Source organism: Amblyomma maculatum, chromosome 7 (assembly GCF_055883805.1).
Source record: "Amblyomma maculatum isolate TAMU_Amacu chromosome 7, ASM5588380v1, whole genome shotgun sequence".
NCBI lineage: Eukaryota > Metazoa > Arthropoda > Arachnida > Ixodida > Ixodidae > Amblyomma > Amblyomma maculatum.
The window spans coordinates 144,470,968-144,489,701 of NC_139350.1; the positions used below are offsets into that span (position 1 = coordinate 144,470,968).

Genomic DNA, 18,734 nt, shown 5'->3' on the forward strand with positions numbered 1-18,734 from the left:
AAAATGAATTGCAATAAGGGAATTCACGCACAGTGCAAAAGAAAGTGGCAGGGCTTGCAGACGACAGCGAGAGTCCAAATTACAGAAACGAAATTCCGTCTAATTTCTTTGTAACTAGGCCTATGAAAGACATCAGAATTTTAGAAACATGAAAGGAGCATATACGAACCCTGGAGCAGAGGTACCTTATGAAAATGCTGCAATAACTGGACATTGCCCCACTTCCTCCATTTTTGTCCTTGCTCCGAGCACGGCTTGGTATTCAATTTTTATTAATAAATGCAACAAACAGGTGCAAGAAGATTGATGTGGATACTACCATTGGTCTGTTCTGGAATAAACAGTCAACAGAAGGACGAGCAAACTATTTATTCGTCGTACAAACTGAAACGTGGGGCTGAAACGTGGAGGCTAACCAAGAGGGTTCTTCTTAAGTTGAGGACAACTCAGAGGGCTATGGAACTAAAAATGGTAGGGGTAACATTAAGAGATAGGAAGCGTGCAGAGTGGGTCAGAGAAATAACTCAAGTTACTGACATTCTAGCGGAAATTGAGAAGAAATGGACATGGGTAGGACATGTAGTGCGCAGAGAGGATAACCGATGGTCGCTTCGGGTAACAAACTGGATTCCAAGGGAAGGAAAGCGTAGCAGGGGGCGGCAGAAAGTTAGGTGGGCGGATGAGGTTAAGAAGTTCGCAGGGGTCAAGTGGATGCAGCTAGCACAGAACCGGGCTAAGTGGAGAAATATGGGAGAGACTTTCGCCCTGCAGTGGGTATAGTCAGGCTGATGATGATGATTATGATGGCAAACTGCAGTGCTGCGGAAACAGTGATCTCACTCAATTTACCAAGTAAACTGTTTATTTGCAAGCACACATACTGCAGTGACCTGGGGCCATATTACACTACGGTCACATCATAAATCTCTCACAAACCAACCACCTTTCTGAGCAGCTAGAAGAGCTGCTCACTGCCAGTCTACTGATAATCTATTTCACAGGTAGTGCGAAGCAGCACCTTTTCCGCTGACGATTCACCACTGCTTCACTGTCGGCTGGCCAGCATTAAATACCACATCTGAAAAGAATCGCAAGGATAACTTTAGTGAAGTGCTCGTGATCACGAGAAACAGTCGCTGTGCAGCCTCTAATACTGAAGCCTCTGACCAGTCATACAACCCCACCAACCCATGCAGCAGCAGCATCACCGCACGGAACCAGTTTCTTTCGGCACGCAACGCCAGACAATGTGATGACACGCATAAGTCTGTGACACCACACAAACCGTTTCAACATAACAGTTGCTTTGGTGGGAAAACTAGTGCAGTCACAACAGGAAATAGTTTCAGAATATAGTGTGGAATTAGGAATTTTAATCTTTAAAAACAGGATGAATAATAAGTTAGAGCATCATTTGCAGGAGTACAAAGTCACAATATTTTTGCAATATGAGCATGTCATGGCCCCAATTAGCCTTTTTGCATCACCAAAACCAAGACAAAATGCGGGCAGCAAAGTTGACTTGTTTTATGCACCAATGACAAGGCTGTGGATATTGTTACGTGGTGGCACGACAAGTGATGAAACACGGCGACACAACAGAAACAGAACGACGTGATGACATGACGATGAAATATGCTTTAATGGCCAGCGGGCCTGGCGCGAGCGCTCCGCCCCGCGCCACTGCCCGCTTCGTCATCTTCGTAGCATTACCCGGGGCCACCGAGCGATCGTCCCGATCGGTTGCTAGAAGTTCAATGCATGACGTGACGATGAACACAGACACAGGATTGGGACATAAAACGCTGGACACCACAATGAATGCGAAGATGGGAAGACTGCTTGCACCGGAGCATCAAGTCCAATCTTCACCGTTTGCCGAAGGCCAAGGCTCATGGACACGCCGAACGGCTTGGGCGGGGGTGCTGTCTTCGCTCGAGTGGTCGTGAGGTCGCTTGGTCGTGGGGTCGGTAGGGTCGGTAGGGTCGGCTTTGGGCTCTTCCTGGTCGTCGTGTGTTGTGGTCAGGGCTGGGGACGAGGCTGGGGACAGCGGCTGGTCGGGTCTGAGCAAAAAGGGCTGGGGCAGAGCTGAGCGGCGATCTCCACGGGATTTCGACAGATGGACCCGGCGTACGGTTGGCTTCGACGGTGCAAGGCGAGGATGGGGATGAACCGCACCTCAACCAAATGTTACGTGGTGGCATGACAAGTGATGAAACACGGGGACACAACAGAAACAAAACGACGTGATGACATGACGATAAAATATGCTTTAATGGCCAGCGGGCCTGGCGCGAGCGCTCCGCCCCACGCCACTGCCCGCTTCGTCATCTTCGTAGCAATATAATTGAAACAAACATGCCAGAAATCCCGAAGCAGGCATTTTTCCTTCCGATAGGACAGAGTGGGGTTACAACACTTTAACCTCAAGGCAGACATACTGGCGCAAATCCATGCGCACGAGGGCCGTAGCATTCTTTGTGGTTCAAGAATTTACGGTGGTACCATTTTTTGATAGCATAGCTCATTATTTTGTAGAATTCACTTCCTACTGGATCCCCAACCACGTTTAAATAACAGCAGATCTTCATACCCCTTGTGTCTTTTAGTACTGAAAATAATTGGTGCTGATAAGTTTGTAATTTGTAACTGAAGCAAACTGTTGCCCTATAGAGCCCTCGAGAGTAGCTTCTGCATATCGATTGGCAGTGGTCAGGTTTTTAAGCATCTGGGTGCACCACCTTGTGGAATATAAATGGTGGCCCCATGACGAAAGTAGGGATGCCGTGTACAAATCCACAAATACAATTATAACCAGGAAGGTCTACGATGGATAGGTGATGGAAGGATGTTTGTAGATAGCACAGGTCCAAATGCTGAGGATGACAATATTTCTAAAATGAAACTACACGAAAAACTTTCTCTCATGAGCAGCTTTTCTGTTGACCTATACAGTCATACTTCTTTCCGTCGGACTAGCATAAGTTCTGCAGGACACTTATGCAGAACCACAGGTGACAGCTTGAATGGTGTTTCAAGCGAAAAATTTCAAAGCTGTTTATTGAAAAGACAGATGCGCACGCAGACATTGATGGTGAGCAGCTTTTTTTCCCCACGCTGACGGGAAGTAGCACTGATGTCATTATGAAAACAGCTTTCATACTAGTGACAACAAACAGCACTTTGCAGAACCAGCTCTACTTTGAAAGAGTATTTCTTCATAAAAAAAAGTTCATAAAACAGCACCTAGTGTTCGGCACATATAGGTCCACCTCGAAGCAGTATCAAGTTACAACTCCTCAATGACGATGGTACATGATCAACGGCCAAAACAGTGCTGATAGTGTTTACATGAGTTGAAAAATCACACCAGCTTCCTCGTTCAGTGCATCATAATCCACATAGCACGGCACACGCTTCAGGCTGGCCGTCTCAGCAGCAGCCTTCTCTGGATTACAAACCTGCTAATTCAGCAATTTTCAGCATGATTTCGCGCGTTATGAGAAAACTGCTATGTCAATGTGGAAAGGACTTCAGATCCACAGATTTTCTTTTCGCTGCACGTTCGGAAATGTTGGGAAATTGCAGACGGTTTCGGGCAGTAGCGACAGAGGCTTGATGATGTTTCGCCAAAGAGTGTCTTTGTTGCTGTTGTTATGCCCTTAGATAATGGCACATACCCTCAAAGGGGGATTGGCCTCACATGAATCCAGCAGAAATGTGGATTATGCTGTTTAATAAAAGATTAACGATATATACGCTGATACATATAAGTATGCAATTCGATAGAAAAAAAGGCCCTACTGTTTAAAAAACGATTAAACTCAATAGGAAACTGCACGTGACAAAGTTGGAATCGGCACACCTAGCAGGGAATCCTAACAGAGGCATTAACAGATTTGTGTACCGCGGAGTGAACTGTCCTGCAGCAGAAGTCCAGCTGAGTAGAGCACAACGAAAGTAAATCTGGAAGAGTAAAGGATATAAATTTTTACAAGGAATTTTAGAGAAGAGTTTTTGGAGGGAGGCGACAACGGCGACAGGACAGGAAAAATGATCAGACATCTCAGGTTCATAGCAGTATGAACACATGGCTGGGGAATTTCCAGATCCAAACAGCCAGATCTGTTTGGTTTGGTTGGTGGGGTTTGTCCCAAAGCGACTCAGGCTATGAGAGACGCTGTAGTCAAGGGCTCCGGCAATTTTGACCACCAAGGGCTCTTTAACGTGCACTGACATCACTGACATCGCAGAGCACGCGGTGCCTTGCTTTTCGCCTCCATCGAAAGGCGGCCGCCGCAGCCGGGATTCGATCCCACATCCTTGGCACAGTAGTTGAAAGCCCTAACTACTGCGCCACCCCGGTGCGTTTATGCGCTCTATCATTTTCATCAGAATACAAGTCGGTCTGATGTTTTCAACGACATAGCCAAGGCTAGGAAGCTGAGCAAGAAATTATTTAAATGCGCATTGCCAGCTACAGGCGCGCGCGATGCAACCGAACGCATGCTTCTCTGATTGAGAAAGTGAAGGCGGCACGAATCGCGGATTCGAAACACGAAATTTTCGAGGAGAAAAAATTCACACACTACTCTCGTGACCAACAGACAAAACTTCGAAAAACACATCAAGCTATTTCCTTCGTCGTCAATGAAACATTCATGAACCATTCAGATGGTTAAACTTACCGCTACTCCGCAAACTAAACTCTGATGGTAGGGCAGGCAAGCGACACCGCAAAGAAGGATGTGAAAGTTTGTCCATGCCATCGAAAGCAGTAGAACGTGCGAAAACGACATCGCACAACAGCGCAACGTTCAATTTTGTGCAACCGTTTGATGTAACTGAGACCTAACAGTCCGCACTCGCATCCACCGTGCTCGCATCGTAAATTTTGGATTGGACCACGGTGGATTGGACTGTCGGTGTCGGCCGTCCCAGTGTTGTCACCTCTTTGCCAAGTGTTCCGCCAGAACAGGTTAAAGTTAAACGATCCATTAAATATGTGCTAAATATTTTTCAAAACCATCACAATATCTGCTAACATGTACTGCGCTGTTCGGTGTAATTTGCTTAATAAATACCAATGATAGAGTCGGGCATTTTGTTCAGTAAACAGGTTTCGCCAAGTGGCATGTTCAGCGAGTTCGGCGCCAGATGAGCTGCTTTGCCTACTCCACGAAATTAAGAGTGGCACGAAAACACTCCCGCATCGCATTACTCGAGATGCGCTCAGAGATTAGATGCGCTACTGCCGAATTCAGGTGCCAGAAAACGAGTAGTTCCGTAATTGGAACCGCTAGGGTATAGTGCCTAGAAGGATTTCTCGCAGCGCTGTGGGAAAGAGTTAACTTTAAAAGAATGTGAACATAATCAGCAGTGGAAATGTTCACTGCAATGTTTTTTACTGACAGTCATGCCAACAATAAAGAAGCAGAAATGCAAAACTAAAGAAAAAAACAACTGAGTCGATTATCACAAACGAAACCGAAACACGAACTAAACCAAGCTCGCGCGTTTTTCGTTCCGAGATCTCCGATTTCAGTCCACCGTTCTCAGTGCTGCTCGCTCAACCTGTCAAGGCAACTGGTAGCTAGTTTGGACAGTGGTCCCTGCGGTGACCATCGGTGGCTCTAAGTGCTTTGCTTGTCCCTCCTTACTGCGCTTTCCTAGTTACCGAAGGTCGTATACTTCACTGAGTGCGCCTCCGACTTGGGCCCGCGGAACTGTCATTCTCAGACTTGCGCCCGTGTGTGCCAGGTTGGCCGCCAAAACCAAGAAAGCCATCAATTTCACCACGCCTCCTCTGGACAGAGCTACACCGTAGCATTCTATTGCTAGAGCGTCTTCGGAGAGAATAATGGCGGAGGCAGGCACCTTTGAATGTGTGGAGGACCGAGAGTTCTCTACCTCCGAGATAAATGTATTGCGTTGCAATTTGCTTGATGCATCAGATGCTGAACAATGGATGCAGCGGTACAGCATGACGACAAACACATCCTGGATTATTGACAACGTGAGCACGAAATGCCCACGGTAAGCTAGAGTATGCTTTCTTGTCTTGTGAACACAGAGATAAGCACATATCCAAGTGTATTGGTGCATTGTTTCACAAGGCCTTGAATTTTCGAATTATTTTTTTTTTCCTAATTCCCTTGATGCAAAATATTCCGGACATGCAAGATAACCACAGCTACATTGTTCAGTGTTTTGTTTTTGTTTTTATTAATTTATTAATACATACTGCAGCCCTTGCTTAGGCTGTTAGCAAAGAGCAGGTAAAAAAGAATACTGAAAAAATGAATGAAAACATTCACCTGTACAGCTTCTGTACCTTGTATATATATATATATATATATATATATATATATATATATATTGTGAAAGAAGGCTAGGTTGAGAAGGCAAGGTCGTGATGGCAAGGCCAGCAATGCCTTGTCTAGCGTTTTTTAACCGATGACAAAAACCCAGGCGCGTGCCGGAGCCGGCGCCACGGGACGATGATGATGGTATGTACAAATGAAAGAGGAAGATCATGGCATGAACAAATTAAAGAACATCCACGGAAGGCTCACACAATCTGCCCGGGGGGTCGGAAGCGGCCAGCCTGGCCGCTCCTAACTAAGCGATGCATCGCGGCGCACAAACGGTTTCAAGCGAGACACATGAACAATTTCAGTTCCACGGTGGCGTCGATCAGCTGGGGGATCAACAGGCGTCACTTTGTAGTTCACTGGGGAAGTTTGCTTGATGCATCAGATGCTGAACAACGGATGCAGCTGTACAGCATGACGACAAACACATCCTGGATTATTGACAACGTGAGCACAAAATGCACACGGTAAGCTATAGTATGCTTTCTTGTCTTGTGAACACAGAGATGAGCACATATCCAAGTGTATTGGTGCATTGTTCCACAAGGAATTTGTCACTAAGGCCAGGGGTTCGCAATGGTGTATAAAGCAGTACTTCCTCGCCAGGACGAAAAGGGGCCACTCGATGTGTAGAATCATAGCGAGTCTTGCGGTCTTCCTGGCACGCTGCCGTGTTCAGGCGGGCAAGATGACGGAATCTGGCCACACGAGATAAAACATGGGTAGGTACTGATGTGGAGTAGTCGGGCGTAGAGAAGAAGGAAGCGTCGAGAATTGTAGTGAGAGGACGGCCATAAACGAGGAAAAATGGAGAATAGCCGGTAGTCCGCTGTACTGCTGTGTTATAGGCGAATGTGACGAATGGTAGAATAGTGTCCCAATTTCGATGATCTGGTGTGATGTACATGGATATCATGTCTGACAAGGTGCGATGAAGTCGCTCAGTCAGACCGTTAGTCTGGGTATGGCAGCTTGAAGTTGTCTTATGAAGGGTGGATGACGCGTGAAGAACTTCGGCAACGACTTTCGATAAGAAGGCTGTACCGCGGTCACTTAGGAGCACCCGAGGAGCGCCATGACGCAATACAATTGATCGCAAAAAGAAATTTGCTACTTCTTCAGCGGAACCAGTCGGTACAGGTGCTGTCTCAGCGTATCGTGTGAGGTGGTCGACAGCTGTTATAATCCAATGGTTACCCCCATCGGAGAGAGGTAGGGGACCATATAAGTCGATGCCGACTACGTCGAATGGCGTGGCGGGACAAGGAAGAGGTTGTAGACGGCCAACGGGCGAAGAAGTCAGCCGTTTGCGACGTTGGCACAGAGGGCAGGATACGACGTATTTGGCAACGGTGGAAGATAAGCCAGGCCAAAAGAATCGTTTTCTCACGCGGTCGTAGGTTTTGTCAAAACCAAGGTGACTTGCAGTAGCGTCATCGTGGAGAGCCGCCAGTATACGTGGGCGAAGCACACGCGGCACGACTGGGATCCAGCGAGTTCCATCAGGGCAATACACGTAACGGAGTAGCATGCCATCTTCGAGCTTGAAATTGCGAAGTTGTCGGCGAAGCCTAGCATTGGGCGGGTCCGAAGCGCCGATAAGGCGGTCGATGATAGGACGGCAGTAGGCATCGGCTAATTGCTGTGAGCGGAGAGCGTGCTTGTTCTCAGAGCCATCAAAACAAACGGTTGTGATATACGTCGGGCAAAGAGATGGTCGGCTCAGGTCAGAGGTGGAAATGCATTGGGAAGAAAAACAGCAAGTTTATTCCGAAAGGGGGCAGCGAGAGAGAGCGTCGGCGTCTTGGTTTTGGCGACCAGATTTATAAGTGACGTCGAAGTGGTATTCTTGCAGGCGTAGAATCCAGCGGCCAAGTCAGCCTGTCCAATTTTTGAGTAATGACAACCAGCAAAGAGCATGGTGGTCGGTCACAACTGTGAAGTGCCGACCGTATAAGTAAGGGCGAAATTTTTGGACAGCCAGACGTCGGCAAGACACTCCTGCTCGGTAATGGTGTAGTTTTCTCAGCTGGAGTCAGAGTCCGACTGGCAAAGGCAATCACTTTCTCACGCGATGTTGCATCACGCTGCAGGAGTACAGCACCAAGACCGTGACCACTGGCATCGGTGTGCAGGATAGTTGGAGCGCTGTCACTGAAGTGGCCAAGAACAGAATCTGATGTGAGGGCGTGCTTTAGGTCATTAAAAGCAGTTTCGCACTGTTCAGTCCACACGAAAGGGCTGCGTGCTTTAAGTAGCTCATGAAGTGGTGCAGCAATAGTTGCAAAATGCCTTATAAAACGCCGGAAATAAGACGCGAGGCCGAGGAAACTGCGCAAATCTGTAGTCCGTTGTGGACGAGCAAAGTTCAAGACCTCGATTATTTTTTCAGGATCTGGGCGAATGCCGTCATGGCTGACCAGATGTCCCAATATTCTAATTTCCTTCTGTGCAAAGTGGCACTTCTTGGTGTTGAGCTGAAGGCCTGCCGAAGCGAGACAGGTGAGGACTTCATTCAGGTGCGTGAGATGGTCATTAAAGGTTTCCGAAAAGATAACAATGTCGTCCAAGTAACACAAACGGGTTCTCCATTTTAGGCCACAAAGCACAGTATCGATCCTTCTTTCAAATGTCGCTGGTGCGTTACAAAGTCCGAAAGGCATAACAATTCGTAAAGGCCATCGGGTGTTGCGAAAGCGGTTTTTTCTTTGTCGTCCTCGTGCATAGGTATTTGCCAATAACCTGAGCGGAGGTCCAAGGTCGAGATATATTCGGAGCCTTGGAGAGAGTCAAGGGCGTCATCAATTCGCGGCATCGGATATACATCTTTGCGGGTAATTTTGTTGAGTGCGCGGTAATCAACACAAAAGCGTACCGAGCCGTCCTTTTTTTTAACTAGCACTACCGGGGAGGACCATGGGCTTGTTGAGGGACGAATTATATTGCGATGGAGCATGTCATTTACATTTTCTTCAATTACTTTTCGTTCAGAGAGGGAAACCCGATAAGGCCGTCGGCGAACGATAGAGTTACCTTCAATAATGATGCGATGGTGCGCAACACTAGTCCGTCCCAGTGGTGTGGAAGTGGCATCAAAAATGGCTTGGTGATGTCGAAGCAATGTAAGCAGTTCTTGGCGTTGGTTCGGCGTGAGTTTAGGATTAATAGTATTTCCGAGAAAAGAAAGAGAGACGTCTGACGAAACACTTTGCTGAGGCGGAGGGGCGGTGAGCACCATCAGGGAAAAAGGTTGAACATCCACCATGCAATGCAGAGAAGTTCCTTTTGGGAGCACGAGGGATTCACGTGAAGTGTTAGTGGCCACTACTGTCGCTGAGCCGTAGTGGAACCGGACAAGACTTGACGGGAAGGCGATGCCGCGTGCAAGATGACTATATGATGGTGTTATGAGTACGTCCCCGTCAGTGATGTGGTCAGAAACAACAGTAAGCAGTTTTTCGCACTGAGGAGGCAAAACAGTATCAGCGGCGGCAACGAGGGGATGATGTCGTTCAGAAAAGTCAGATGAAAAATCGCTGTCTGTCATATGGATAACACGGTCATCACAAAAAATTAACGCTGAAGCGGTTGATAAAAAATCCCATCCAAAAACCATCAAATGCGCACAAGGTGAGAGCACAACAAGCTGCACATGATGGCGGATACCGTCGATAACAACTCGTACGGTGCACTTCGCTGAAGGGCGCAAAGGGATGTCATTGGTTCCACGGAGTTCAGGCCCATCATATGGTGTTGTCACTTTTCGCAAACGGTAGCACAAATCAGCGTGAATGACAGAAATTGCAGCCCCTGTATCAATCAAAGCTTCGACCGGTAAACCTTCAGCGATAACAGCAATCACATTATACGGGCGATCAGGAGGACTTTTAGTAAGTTCGCAGAGTGCAGTTTGACCTCCGGAAACTGCAACACTTAGTTTTCCGGATGGCGGACAGGGAGAGCGGTTGCGGGGCGGAGAGGGGAAACTGAGCGGCGGTATGGGGATGTGGACCGGCGTCGGGATACATGGTTCCCACGAGGCTCAGAGGAAGATACTGGAGGTGGGAAGGATCGTCTAAGTGGGCTTCGAATAGACCGGCCTTGATATTATTAGGTTGAAGGCATGTCAGTTTCGAAGGTGTCGTAACCACGGCGCTCGTTCTGAAGGCGGCGACGACAGAAGCGGAATATATGTCCTCTAATACCACAGTAATAGCAGACTGGTCGGGAGGGACGCCAAGGTGCGTAATAGGGTGGTGTAGGTTGAGCCATCGCCATTGCATTGACGTGATTGTAGGTTGGTGCCGGTCGGGGCGGGGGAACCAAAGAAGGGGTGGATGCAGCGACGTGCGCGTAGGTCGGCGCTTTACGGTTTGCAGAAGGTTCGTATGTCATAGGGTGGCTGATAGTTGATAACTCTTCTTTAATCATGTTGCGGAGAACGGCGTCATTAGAAGGTGCGGAAAAATGATCGCACCCATGTCGACAAAAAGGATTGAGGGCTTGGAGCTCCTCGCGGATGATTGCTCGAATCATTGCCCGCAGATCAAGGTCAGCAAAGGTCGGACCAGTTGCGAAGCCGGGCTGTAATCGAGAGGACTGCAGCTGGTCGAGGCGTTGACAGGTCGTTATGATTGAATCAACACTTGAAGGATTCTGGACAACTAAGGTATGATAAGCCATAAAATTGATTCATTATAAGACGTGGTGCACACGTTCAGGTTCTGTCATGGTGGGAACAATGCGCCGACAAAGTGCAAGAACAGCCTCTATGTAAGACGCATATGATTCATCGGGACCTTGAAGGCGGGAAGCGAGCTTGTTTCTCGCGATCTCAGTCCGAACTGCCGGGTCAGCGAAGTATTGTCGGAACTGCTGTTTGAAAGTGGTCCAGTTAGTAGTGTGGGGTTCGCGATTAATGAACCAGTTTCTGGCGACCTCAGTGAGATAGAACGAAACGTTGAGGAATTTTAAAGCATCGTCCCACCGGTTATAGGCACTGCAGCGTTCATATGTGTCGAGCCAGCCATCGAAGTATTCGTCGCGACGACCAGCGGACAGCGGCGGGTCACGTTGACGTGGGGGCAGAGTCGGAGGCGTCGGTGCAGCCGAGATAGAGGGTCCGGCCGGTTCGGGATTGCTCTCGGTGGACATGATTATGGTGGAAGTTGCCAAACGGCGACCGGAACGTAGCTCCAGCGAGAGGCAGGGCCCCAGGCAGCAAGAGGATCGAATTTGACCTCCACCACTTGTGAAAGAAGGCTAGGTTGAGACGGCAAGGTGGTGACGGCAAGGCCAGCGATGCCTAGTCTAGCGTTTTTAATTCGATGACAAAAACCCAGGCGCGTTCCGGAGCCGGCGCCACGGGACGATGATGATGGTATGTACAAATGAAAGAGGAAGATCATGGCATGAACAAATTAAAGAACATCCACGGAAAGCTCAATATATATATATATATATATATATATATATATATATATATATATATATATATATATATATATATGTATATAGGGGGCAGCGTTTTACCCATGCGGCACCATAGTTTACCATCTGAAAAGTGCACTTTTATCATATCTCATTTTTATTTGTTCTTTCTCTTCCTGCTTTTTACTGCAGACCGCCATCACATATGCCTCTTGCCATTCACAGGCTTGAGCACAAAGCAAGAACTGAAACCGGATTTCATATAATTCTTAGTTTACACTGTAAAAACCGCCCTTTCTTCTCTCTGATATATCTCCTTGGTTCTTACACAGCAGAACAACATCAGGGTGTATAATATTTATCAACTACACAGATTCAACAGCATCAGTGCAATGGTATGCAAATCTGATAAGTACTGTTCTCATAACTCTGCAAAATCTGCAATACTAAAGGTGGGAACCCGTAAGCAAAAGTCTTAGGCTAGTACTGCATTCACTGCCAGCAAAATAATCTTTTATAATTCGTGCCAATCAAAAATAATAATTTCTGAACTGCACTAACAACATCTTTTCTCATTGAAGAATGGTCTTCCACAAAGTCTGGCGGTGCCAGCACCACCGGCGCAACAAGGTGTCAGACGGGCGCAACACGAACTGCCCTGCAAAGCTTGACATCAAGATAAAAAAGCTGAATACAGACACCAAAAAAAAAGACAAAATACCTATGCAGTGATACCCCACTTCCTGCCGTCATCAAAGTAATGGGCCACCACAATCATAGCACGCAATCAGCCGATGCATTAAGGATGCTTCGTGCTAGTCCAGAAACACGAGAAATATTTGCAAGCTACTTTGAAGCCGGAATGACGGTAGCAGGTGCCATTCATCATCACGAAGAGGTGCTCACCCAAGGTGCCAAGAGTCACATTCTACTGGCAAATGCTGCCTTAAATCAACCAAGGGAACTGTGTACTACTGGTATGAACAATGGAAAAACAACAAGTATGGTCCGGTGGGAGATCCCTTGCCCAAGATTCATGAAAAAATGGCTCAAGGTAAGATTGCTCATACAAAAACCTTGTGTAAATGAGAAAATGTTTTTTTTTATCTGAAATTTCCTACTCCTTTAAACACTGTCGCTGAAACAATGCAATTAACTGGCTGAGGAGAAGCTTGCCTCAAACAGACTCATAACCTTTTTGCTATATTCAAATCCTATAATTCTATTACATAGAACCCCGCTATAGTAAACTCGGATATAGTAAATACTCTGATATAGTAAAGTGAAACTGAAGTCCCAGTTCATCTTCCATAGACAACTGTACATATTTCCCCCTATAGAGTAAAGACATTTTTGGCAAAAATCGGTTATAGTAAAGTGCGCCTGACCGCGGCGACGACTCCCACGATATGACATCGCCGCCCGCGCACTACCTAGAATCGCGAAGAAAAAAAAAATATATTATATATATATATATATATATATATATATATATATATATATATATATATATATATATATATATATATATATATATATATATATATATATATTTGTATCTGAAAACACAAAAATAACACCGAGTGTCCTTTTAAGTAGCTTTACCACCAGACTTATCAGCATTCAGAAGAAGCCTACTTTACAAAGGCACTGGAGCCGTGAGGGAAAGCATGCAGCGCGTAGGACAAATAAAGTAAAGCTGTCTACAAACATAAAAAGGAGGCGGCGCAGTCCATTAAGAAAGAAGGGAGAGTAAACGTGCAGCAATAAATGGGAAAGGGGAAGAAACTGGTGAGTATTCACAGTACTGTGCAGCACAAAGCATGAGGAAGCGGAGGCAAGAAGTGGACGTGCAGCGTGTGCGGTCTTGCAGCACTTGACTGCCATGCGCATTTATCATTTATTGCCTTTTAAAAGACAGAAACACCAAAAAGAGACGCTGTGTTTCTGCAAGGTTTTGGTTTTCACATGAAATCGAACTCGGTTGTATTCGTAGCCATGTTGTCGTCATGCTTAAGAGGTACTTCCAATAGATGTAAAAAATTTTTTTAACTGAAAAAAATTGCACGAACAGATAAGAGGGAGATGAAAACTATATCAGAGTGTTTTTTTCTCATTAAGCGACAAGAAATGTTCAGTAAGTGGCCATTTAACTATCACACAACATCTTCAAGACAATGTCATTACCAACAACTGATATAGTAAAGACCCAGATATAGTACAGATTTTTGCTAGTCCCAGTGACTTTACTAAAAAGGGGTTCTACGGTACATTACTTCCTTACTTTTAATGTGGGTTGAAGCAATTAATACACAATATTTAAAGTTTACATAAAGAAGTCACATATACAAGCCAGGAAGCTTTTTCTGACAGTTTTGTCTAGCGCTTAAAACATGGCAGAGCACATCTGTTCATTAAAAATAGAATGCTGCAAGACTGACATTCATAAAAGCCCCCACTATCTGAATCTCTCCAGAAACTTTTTTTTTTCATCTCTCCAGAAGAAACTCTTTATAACAAAGCCTGTCATGCTTTTCCAGAATATCTAAATATCTGTGAAAAAAAAATCTATACTACTTTCTGTTTTCACAGGAGTAATGGTGCACACCACATCAAACCAAAGAAACTGCTGGGCAGTACTTGTCACAACACCAATAATGCGCCGTGCTCAGAGCTTAGCCTCAGCACAAGAGATTATTTTTGTTGACTCTACTGCGTCATGTGACTCAACGAGAAGCACAGCAACTGTGCTACTCCACGGCAACCAAGGCTGGACCAGTGCCGATAGCTGTGCTCCTACACAGCTCACAGACCAAGGAGGGCTACAGCCTAGTATTTCACCTGCTGAAGGAGCCCTATCCTCTATGCTTTGGGAGGAAACAGGTATGTGGTATTATCTGATTGCACTAGAGCTAGTAGAAGGAAACATTCCTGAAGTATCTTGCCTACAGAGCATGCTAAATTACTTATGATGAAGGAACATCAAATGCTTGGTGATGACAGCAGGGGATCAGCATTGCCCTCCTAAGGCAGCAATTTATACAAATTTCCTGGAAATTTTCATAAAAGGCCTCTGGCATACTTTTCTGATGATAGTACACTGGTTTCTAAGATCTTGATATCAGTACATATATTTACCCATTCCTTACTATGGGAAAGATTTACAGTTTTTAACAGGTATGGTATATGGTATAACCTCAGTCTCATATAGACTCAGGTTATTAAAGATGCTACAGTGGAGGGCCCCAGACTCTCCAGACCACCTGGGAACCTTTAATGCACACTGACATTGTACAATATATGGGCACTTTTTGCCTTTCGTGTCTATGCAAATGCAGCCGCCACAGCCAATAGTACCTAGGTGCCCTAACTACTGAGCCACCAGAGCAGGTTAGTTTTTTTTTTACTCCAAGTTACAAACAATATAGCTGCATGAAACATGAAACACGAGTGGACTTTAGTCACAGTGACTCACAGTTTCATATGGCCCGCGGACTGGGAGCAAATACTTCTATGCAAGCTGTGCCCCGCCCCCCCTTTCCTGGTCATTTGCTTCTGTGGCAGCGGATGGTCGTCCGGTTTCTCGTCTTCATAACTGCTCGTTTGCAAGATTCGAGGAGGCAAAAAAAATCAATGATGTGGAGAGTTCATGTACTTTCACATAGTTTAAACATTAACAGATTTTCTTCAAAAATGTTAACCCGGTCCTGTGCTAGCTGCATCCATTTGACCCTGCGAATTTCTTAATCTCATCCACCTACCTAATTTTCTGCAATTCCCTACTAGGCTTACCTTCCCTTGGAATCCAATTGGTTACTCTTAGAGACCATCGGTTAGCCTCTCTTCGCACTATATGCCTTGCCCATACCCATTTCCTCTCCTTAACATTTCGACTAGAGTATTAGTAACTTGAGTTATTTCTCTGACTCACTCTGCACAATTCTTATATTTTAACGTTACACCTACCACTTTCCGTTCCATAGCTCTCTGCGTTGTCCTTGAATTAAGTAGAGCCCTTTCTGTTAACCTCCGTGTTTCATGATGAAAAAATACAGCGCAGAGAAGGACGAGGACAAAATGAAAACACATAGGACACACGAGCGCTCATGTGTCCTATGTGTCTTCATTTTGTCCTCGTCCTTCTCTGCGCTGTATTTTTCCATCATGAATAACCAACACGCCCAGACGGCTACGGTATTGTCCGTGTTTCAGCCCCATAGGTCAGTACCGGTAGGATGCAACTGTCATACACTTTTCTCTTGAGTGATACCGGTAAGCTGCTAGTCATAAAGTTCAAGTACCTTCCGAATGCACTCCATCACAATCTTATTCTCCTAGTTATTTGCCTTTTGTGGTCTGGATCTGCGGTCACTACCTGTCCTATTCGCCTACCACTTCCAACGCTTCGCTCCCTATTTTAAACTGCTATTCCTTTCCCAGGCTGTTCAGCATTACCTTAGTCTTCTGCATATTAATCTTTAGGCCTACACTTATGCTTCTCCCGTCTAGATCATTTATCATTAGTTGCAGTTGATCTCGAGTTACTGAACAACTGAGTTACTTGTGTTTATACGCACGCATATGCTGATCTGCATAGATCTGGTCAGACTCCTCATGTGGTTAGAAGTTTTGGTTACAAGAAACATCTTTCTCGGGTCCTATGAGTGTCTGTTGTAACGAGGTCTTACTGTGCTGTGTTGGTTTTTATGATGCATAAGCAACTAAGGCCATCATGCACCAAACACAAGGTGTGCAAAGTATTACTGGACAAGCACAATATACATTTGTACTGAAGGTTGGCTTATATTTTTATCACTACTCAACAATTTTGTTTACTTACAAGAAGCCCCAGGCCAAAAATATATTTGGAAGGAAAACATTCATGAATAATTTTTTCAACCTTTGAGATTCTCACTTATGATGAAAGGACGAAGTCTTACTTAGAACCAATAAGGCATAAACCCTACTGAGTGCCAACCTATTCAACCTGCTTTCCATCCCGCTGAACCTCATTTCTTTCACCAGGAATCACATGTTCCAACAAGTTGCAGTTCCATTTGGATCACTGCCTGTCATCACAATGAAGTGATGCTACATGCAAAGTTTAAGCCTTTTAAAGCTCACATTAAATGCACTTATCGAACTTGTAACACATAAAACTTCTGACTGCAGGCACCTATGGCATTCATGAGCGACAACTCCAGGCCAGAGAAGGACGTTTTGAACGAGCCATGGCCTGCAGCTCAACAGTTGCTCTGCCATTTCCATGTGCTCCAAGCCGAGTGGCACAGGTTGACATCTGCGCACAACAAGGTGGCCAAAGACAACAGGCAACAACTGATGGCAGCCTTCCAACAGGTATAACAAGCTTATTTGCATTTATTTATTTTCTAAAGATTCGGCCGCTCATTCAACAGCCACAGAGAGATTTGGTTGCATAATATGGTAGAAATCAAAATACAGTGCAAGAAATTTGGTGGACATTTGCCTGTACCCTTCAGGGTACGAAACCAGTGTCTTTGGCTCCCCTTACAGATCCTCATTTGCATACATGCACTATGTCACTTCCTTAACCAATCCCCGCTTTAAACAAGCTGTACGAATGTGCCTGCGTGATCTAAGGGCAGCATGCCTGACACAGTATTCAAGGTTCCTGAAAGGATGAATCATGTATCACCTTTCGACCACAAATGAGCAACTTGAGTTCGCAGCTCCTCCCAACCCTGTCACATGATGTGGTCTCATTACATCACACACGCTGGCAATTTCACCTGCAAAATACCGCCTGCTAGAGACATGCCCGCTATTTTTCGCTCATAACACTAATGCAAAAACCAACAATAATGCTGGATTATCTGCAGCATGGGACCTTTCACGCTATCTTGCTAAATGAGGAGTCTTAGAGGTTACAAGCAGAATGTGCATTGGCTGCACATGCTTTAAAGTTCAGTGAAACAATAATGCTTTGTACCTAACTGTAATTTCTATTTTATTTCCAGATCCTGTATTCAAAGGATACTGAGGCACTTGAGGAATCAAAGGAGCACCTAAGTTCTCTCCCATACCCTTCATATATTCAAATGGTTAAGACATTCCTCAGGTGTGAGAAGGAGTGGGTGCTTTTGTACCGAACTGGCTTCACATCAACTAGAGGCCACAACACAAATTATTACTCGGAGGCCTCAATCCGAGTATTCAAGGACATTGTGCTCTGCCGCACCGCACCAAGGCATATAATGCAGTTGCTTTGGTGGAAAAAAATTGCGACAACATGGGAAAAGTACTTTGAAGCAAGGCTTCTCCGGCATGCTCACCACCAAGAAGCATCTCATCGCCTCACGTTTGAGCACCTGCTCCAGAAACTCCCAGAAATATCTGCTGCATCCATACCAGAAGTTGGCAAGAACGTCTATGCAGTGCCAAATGCTGAGAATACCACAGCATACGAAGTTCATACCGACATAGGTTTTTGCAGCTGCTGGAGAGGGAACCAATGGGCCTTCTTCAAGCATCAGAAAGCTTTTGGGGGCCCTTTCCCAACAGTCCCGAGCTGACACCTGAAGACTACTGCCAGCTTGGACACCTTGCGTTCGGCAAGAAATGCCCACCCTTGAAATTTCTCATGCCCGTGAGGAATTTCCCATGCCCGTGAGGTGTAGCCAGCAAGGTTTGGGGACTGCAGTCCCTTCCACAAGCTGCGATGAACGAAGCATGGAGGATGACCGCAGCTGCAGTGAGCTACTTCTAGTGTCACAGGGTCCATCTTCAGTTCCTTGCTCAAGTCTCCAACCTGAGGTACCTAACTGGCATTACCATTGAATCCCACCCATAAGGTGTTAGCACCAGATTGTAAAGCAACAAAGGCTAACAAGGCTTGATAAGTGTGCCTCAAATTATGACATAGTTTTGACGACCGCTTTATAATGGTGC

General features: G+C 45.7%; 2 pseudogenes; both read left to right on the plus strand.

Moving 5' to 3' along the window:
• Positions 1 to 5,540: 5,540 nt before the first annotated feature.
• Positions 5,541 to 12,893, plus strand: LOC146184909 (uncharacterized; annotated as a pseudogene).
• Positions 12,894 to 14,459: 1,566 nt separating this feature from the next.
• Positions 14,460 to 18,456, plus strand: LOC146184910 (uncharacterized; annotated as a pseudogene).
• The last annotated feature ends 278 nt before the right edge of the window (positions 18,457 to 18,734 follow it).